The sequence below is a fragment of the Littorina saxatilis genome, linkage group LG8 (genome assembly GCF_037325665.1).
Source record: "Littorina saxatilis isolate snail1 linkage group LG8, US_GU_Lsax_2.0, whole genome shotgun sequence".
NCBI lineage: Eukaryota > Metazoa > Mollusca > Gastropoda > Littorinimorpha > Littorinidae > Littorina > Littorina saxatilis.
This window is the reverse complement of record NC_090252.1, coordinates 53,182,321-53,189,688: the sequence shown is the minus strand read 5'-3', so window position 1 is coordinate 53,189,688 and position 7,368 is coordinate 53,182,321.

Here is a 7,368-nt window from a genome sequence, read left to right as displayed (position 1 = left end):
CGGAAACCAGGCAAACCAACCTGCCAAGGGACAAACTGAGTCCGCACCATCATCCAATGAAGGGCAGAACATAACGTGTTTCCATTGCAATGCCAAGGGTCACCGAGTCGCCAACTGTCCCCAAAAGAAAAATAACGGACATGTCAATGACAAAGCGCAAGAACATCGACGGAGATATTACGACAACAAGAGGCAAACGAGTGGCTCGAACCAACAAGTATGTGCGAGCAGCGTCATACTTCCAAGGGCTGCCGAGCAAGTGGCTACACCATCGGACGTGGAAGAATGTATTTCTGATGGCCAGCTTCTACTCGCCAATGGCAAGTCAATCTCTGTCGTCGCCAGCGCAGCTGTGTCAGTGTCGAACATGCCCGTGTCGAAGGGATTTGTTGAGAAGCAGGAAGTGACTGTTCTCAGAGATTCGGGCTGCAATGGAGTCATTGTCAAAGAGGATCTGGTGCCAACAGAGAAGTTCACTGGTGACTTCAAGTGGACGCTCATGGCTGACAGCAAATGCGTGAAGGCACCAGTGGCAAAGATCCAGATCGATACTCCATACTTCACCGGAGAAGTTGAGGCCGTCTGCCTGAAGAAGCCCTTGTACGATCTACTAATTGGGAATATTGAGGGTGCGAGACGTCCTGATGACCCTGATTTCGAATGGAGAATGGGCTCAGCTCAGCCTGCTGCTGAGGAGGAAGACCCACTGCCATTCGCGAATGAAGATATCAGCGAACTGTTACGAGATGACAGAGCAACTGTGCATCGCCGCGACCAGCCGCAGGTTGTAAGCGCTGTGACGACCAGAGCCCAGGCGAAGAAGGACAAAACAACTACGCCACTCAGGGTCACCAACAGTTTTGCAACTGCTGTCGTGGACAGGGATCGGCTGATTCAGCTACAGGAAGCTGATTCGACCTTAACAAAGTACAGGAGTCGTCCTGTCAAGGAGATGACTAAGGGCGAAGGCACTGTGCACTTTGAAGTAAAGGCCAAGATCCTGTACAGAGTGTTCCAGCACGCGAGAGTCAACGGTGGGAAGCCATTACGTCAAGTTCTGGTGCCTCAACCACTTAGGCGCCAGGTGATGGAGGTGGCCCACGACTCTATTATGGGAGGTCACCTGGGGGTCAAGAAGACATCGGACAGAATCCAGGCTGCGTTTTACTGGCCAGGACTGCATGCAGATGTGACTCGATTCTGCCGATCGTGCGATATTTGCCAGAAAACCATACCTCGAGGAAGGGTCCCGAAAGTGCCGTTGCAGAAGATGCCTTTGATCGACCGACCTTTCAAGAGGGTGGCCATTGACCTCATAGGCGAGATAAAACCGCCAAGTGAAGCGGGTCATCGTTGGGCACTGACCCTGGTAGACTATGCAACCAGGTACCCAGAAGCCGTGCCTCTGAAGAAAATTGACACCGAGACTGTTGCCGAGGCACTTGTGGACATTTTCAGCAGAATTGGGGTTCCTGAAGAGATCCTCACAGACCTGGGGACACAGTTTGTCTCTGAATGCATGGAAGAGGTCAACAGGCTGCTGAGCATTCGTCACTTGACTACGACACCCTATCACCCGATGTGCAATGGGCTGGTCGAAAAATTCAATGCGACGCTGAAGTCCACGCTGAAGAAACTATGCAGTGAGCAGCCAAGGCAGTGGCATCGCTACATCAATGCCTTGCTGTTTGCATACAGGGAGGTGCCACAAGAGTCCACTGGATTCTCCCCGTTCGAGCTGATGTACGGGCGGACCGTGAGAGGCCCGATGCAAATACTAAAGGAATTGTGGACGAAAGATGTGGACACACCTGAAGTGAAGAACAGTTACCAGTACGTGTTCGAGTTGCGAGAGAAACTGGAGGAGACTCTCGAGATTGCGAGAGAAAACTTGAGAAAGTCTCAGGATAGCGGAAAGCACTACTACGACCGCAAAGCCGTAATCAGGAAGTTTACACCAGGTAACAAAGTGCTGATACTGCTTCCCACTGATCACAACAAACTACTGATGCAGTGGAAAGGCCCATACGAGGTTGAGGCCGTGGTAGGGATCAACGACTACAAGGTGAATGTCGGCAAGAAGTCCAAGATCTACCACGCTAACCTCCTGAAAATGTATGTGGAGAGACCTCCGGAAGCAGTACAGGTCGCAGCAAGTGTGGAAGAACCAGCCGAACTAGACGAGTTCGATGGTGAGGAACTACTGGAGTTGGGAGACCTCCACAAGAAAGAGGGAGTGGATGACGTCAAGTTAGGACCTGACCTGACAGAAGACCAGCAGAAGGAGCTGCATGATTTTATGGGCGACTTCACCCATAGGTTCTCTGATGTTCCAGGCTCTACGTCCTTGGTCGAACATGAAGTCCACCTCACATCTGACGTTCCTGTTCGCTCAAAACCATACCCTATCCCGTTTCAGGCTCGGGAATCCTTGAAGAAGGACATCGACAACATGTTGAAGATGGGGGTCATCCGTGAGTCATCATCCCCTTACTCATCTCCCGTTGTTGTTGTCAAGAAGAAAGACGGCACAAACAGGGTATGTATTGACTTTAGGAAAGTCAATAAGATCACCGTGTTTGACCCTGAACCAATGCCGACGGCAACTGATCTATTCCGACAGTTAACTGGCAGTAAGATCTTCTCAAAGATCGATCTCAGCAAGGGATATTGGCAAATTCCTGTGCGCGAAGAGGACATACCAAAGACCGCCTTTGCAACTCCAGACGGAACGTATGAGTGCCTGCGGATGCCTTTTGGCATGGTGAACAGTGGTGCTACCCTGAAGAGGGGAATGCGAAAAATGCTCAAAGGAATGAAGAATGTTGTGTACTACTGGGATGATCTGCTAGTCCACACGGAGACCTTTGCGGAGCATCTGGAGACTTTGAGGGAACTGTTTTCCCGCCTGACAAAAGCCAATCTGACCGTGAGACCCAGCAAGTGCATTTTGGGGACCGACAACGTTGACTTCATAGGTCATTCACTGAAGGAAGGTCAAAAGGGGCTTTTGTTGGAAAACGTCACCAAGATCCTCAATGCGCCACGTCCTGAAACCAAGAAGCAGGTGCGATCCTTCCTTGGATTGGCTGGGTACTACAGAGAGTTCATTCCAAACTTCGCCGCCATAACGGCGACTTTGTCGGACATGACCCGAAAAGGATGCCCCAACCGAATACTCTGGGGACCAGCTCAGGAGAAGGCATACCAGACCGTGCGCGACCTGATGTCACGAGACCCGGTGCTACGCCTTCCTGATACTGCCAAAGAGTTCATCTTGCGTACAGACGCATCGGACGAAGGGATCGGCGCCATGTTGATGCAAGAGCATGGAGGTAAACCGTTTCCGGTCAGCTATGCCAGCAAGAAGCTGTCAGGAGCCGAGAAGAACTACTCGACCATGGAGAAAGAGTGTTTAGCCATCGTGTGGGGAATCAAGAAATTTGAACTCTACCTCCAAGGGGTGAAATTCGTGCTTCAGACTGATCACAAACCCCTCACCTACCTGAACTCTGCGAAGTTTGTGAATAATCGTATCATGAGGTGGGTGATGTACTTGCAGAACTTTGATATGCGAGTGGAATCGATCAAAGGTTCAGACAATGTTGGAGCAGATTTTCTCAGCCGAGTATGTGAGTGAAACTGTGTTCATTCTCCAGCAGACTAATGTACATACCTGGATTTCAATCGTTTATGTATACATAATATGTGTACAGGTAGCGTTTCAATGATTGAAAGAAATTAGGTAAATTTCTTCTGGTGTTGGGGGTAATGTTAGGAAACGCTACCGTTGCTGAGCTTTGGTTCAGTTTTGTGTGTTGCATGTAGTTGATTTATTTGTACTTTGTGGGAAAGTACCGATATTATATTTTGTAAACACAATATTTATGCTTGGACGAGAATGCAGGTGAACTTTCTAGTCCTGTCAAAACAAGTTGTTTACCATGCTGTTTTAGTCGTGAGTTCGTGGCGTTCGTTCGGATTAAGTGCGTCGGCGCTTTTGATGTACGTCATAGAGAATGTCGCTAGTTTAGTCCATGCACGGCTCGTATAATGTAGTTGTATCATGTTCGGTCTGGAATATTCTCGAGATTGAGTATTTACTATATATGCTAGCGCGATTTGAATTTTAAAAAAGCTTCTATTTGAGTTCTGCTACGTTGTGCAGTTGTATGTATTGAATGCTGAATAAATCCTCGAACTCAATTTGACGAGTTGTTTTCTGCTGCTGCGAAGACGGGCGACGTAGAATAAAAGAACACAACTATACGACGTTTGAGAACTTGTGGCAATCTCAAGTGTCGTGTAACAGTGTGTGTGTGTAGGTGTGTATGTGTGTGTGTGTGTGTGTGTGTGTATGTGTGTGTGTGTGTGTGTGTGTGTGTGTGAGTGAGTGTGTGTGTATGTGTGTGTGTGTGTGTGTGTGTGTGTGTGTGTGAGTGAGTGAGTGAGTGTGTGTGTATGTATGTGTGTGTGTGTGTGCGTGTGTGTGCGTGCGCGTGTGTGTGTGTGTGTGTGTGTTTGTGTATGTGTGTGTGTGTGTATGGGTGTGTGTGTGTGTGTGTGTGTGTGTGTGTGTGTGTGTGAGAGTGAGTGAGTGGGCTGTGTGTGTGTATGCTAAACCTGTGAAATTGAAACGGGATGAGTAAAGGGTGGGGTTATTGGCTACGCTATTAACTTGAACGGCTCCTTTGCTCTTACACTCCTACACGCATAAGAACATTCTTCTTCCATCGATAGGCCAAGTGACTGCTGCGACCTGTTTTTTTTACAATTAGTCAAGTTTGTAATGCTTAAACATTGACAGGGAATCAAGACGAGGGTCGTGATGTGTGTGTGTGTGTGTGTGTGTGTGTGTGTGTGTATGTGTGTGTATGTGTGTGTGTGTGTGTGTGTGTGTGTGTGTGTGTGTGTGTGTGTGTATGTGTGTGTGTGTAGATCGTTTCCGAGAAAACTACTGGACCGATCTTAATGAAACTTCACATTAGACTTCCTGGGTATGATATCCCAAAACAAACGCCCTCATTTGTCAACCAAATTGGTTGACATTTTGGTCAAATAATCTTCGACGAAGCCCGGACTTTCGTTTTGCATTTCAGCTTGGAGGCTTACAAATTGATTTATGAGTTTGCTAATTAAATTTGTCATAACAATCCAATTTTCGCAAACAGATATACATTTGCTTGCATCGTATTCTTCCATAAATTGTGAATCTAAAAATATATAAATGTCATGACTGTTTACTCTATAATGTGATCACAATTAACGAAAATAGGTTAATTAGTACTACGATTAAATTTGAGAAATCGATCCAAACATGATTTCATCTAATTCTTTATCATTTACTGATTCCAAAAACATGTTGTATTCAAAACAAGCTCAGAAATTTAAAAAGAATACAGAAAAGCGCGCTTTCCTGCTTACCGCAATACCCTATTCTGCCTTGTCAATTTCATTTCGTGTTGCACAGAAAAAGTGCCGCGGGGATTGACGAAGCTGTATTGTCTCGGTGAAAGAATGCAGTGCGTTTAGTTTCAATCTGTGAGTTCTAACAGCTTGACGAAATGTAGTAATTTCCCCTTACGCGTCTTGTTCTTAGTTTTCTTCGGACCAAACGCATTTTCAACTAATCTCTTCTTATTCCTACATACACTTCTTTATGATACAATGTGCAGTAATGGGCAGAACGCCTACATACACTTCTTTATGATACAATGTGCAGTAATGGGCAGAACGCCTACATACACTTCTTTATGATACAATGTGCAGTAATGGGCAGAACGCCTTCATACACTTCTTTATGATACAATGTGCAGTAATGGGCAGAACGCCTACATACACTTCTTTATGATACAATGTGCAGTAATGGGCAGAACGCCTACATACACTTCTTTATGATACAATGTGCAGTAATGGGCAGAACGCCTACATACACTTCTTTATGATACAATGTGCAGTAATGGGCAGAACGCCTACATACACTTCTTTATGATACAATGTGCAGTAATGGGCAGAACGCCTAATTTAAATGAATCAAGCACGTACTGGGACATTTCATATTCTGAAGGGTCTGAAAAACATGCTACTTTTCTTGCTGAAGTCATGTTTGTGAATTGGAGATATCCGAACAGGAAATAAAATGTATCTATTTGTTGCAGCCTTAGCACTAGGCATGTTGTCCTTACGAACCTGCTTAGGCCTAAAAAAAAAATAGGTGTGGTTACGGTAACCCGACCTACCCTATTTTTAGGGGCCGACCCTATAACTTTTTATTACATTTGTCACCAAAAAAAATTAAAAAAAAATAATTAAACCGAGTGCAGAAAACGCAATGAAAGCGAAATCGCCCGAGTCGCACACTTATTTCCCTGTCAAGTAGGTTTAATTTGTACACATAAGAAAAAAAAGTTAAAAAAAAAGTGATTGCCTACCTTCCTACCCTATTTTTTTTGGCTATGTTACCGTAACCACACCTTTTTTTTTTTGGCCTTATAGTCAAATCGGGCGTAACATTTCTTTAGATCAATCTTTACTTCTCTTATCTTTTTCTTTATACGCTGGATGCGTGGGATTCCTTTCCTAGATTCACGCGCAACCGTCAATATATTCATTTTAGTCCTGTGACGTCACCCTCTTGGACATTCGGGCTGCTTTCTCACTGGGGAAAGGGAGCTGCCATACAGTACGGCGCTACCAATGTTTAAACATTCTTTTTTCTATTGAATGCGTATATTTGTGATGTCAAGCCTTGAGACTTTCTCTGTGAACTTGGGTTCTTTATCATTTACATGTACGTGTGCACATGGGATGTTTGGACACCAAGAAGAGTTTACACAAAGTTGACTCTGGAAAATAAATCCCTCGCCCAACGTGGGGATCGAACCCACGCCAATAGCGACAACTGGTTTTGAAGCCAGAACCACTACCGACCACTCACGCCAAACGCAGCTCCTACATGAAATAGCACGATGTGTCTCTTTATTCTGCAGAAAAAGAAAACATTGCATGCATGTGCCTTTTGCGCAGTATACTTCTTTAAAAAAAAACAAAAAAAAACATGCTAAATATTCTTCTCGTGTCGCGTCTAAGGGAAGTAACCTGTGCAATGAGATGTTCCAAATTGTGTTGCAGTTATTTCTGCGCCTGCCTGTTTATGTCTTGCCTAAAATGTGATGTTATAACATGAGTCTTATAATTATTACCAAATTTACTTAAAGGTTGATTAGCAATTGTATATGTGTGTGTGTGTGTGTGTGTGTGTGTGTGTGTGTGTTTGTGTATGTGTGTGCGTGCATGAGTCTGTACTCGTGTGTGTGTGTGTGTGTGTATGTGTGTGTGTGTGTGTGTGTGTGTGTGTGTAAGAAAGAA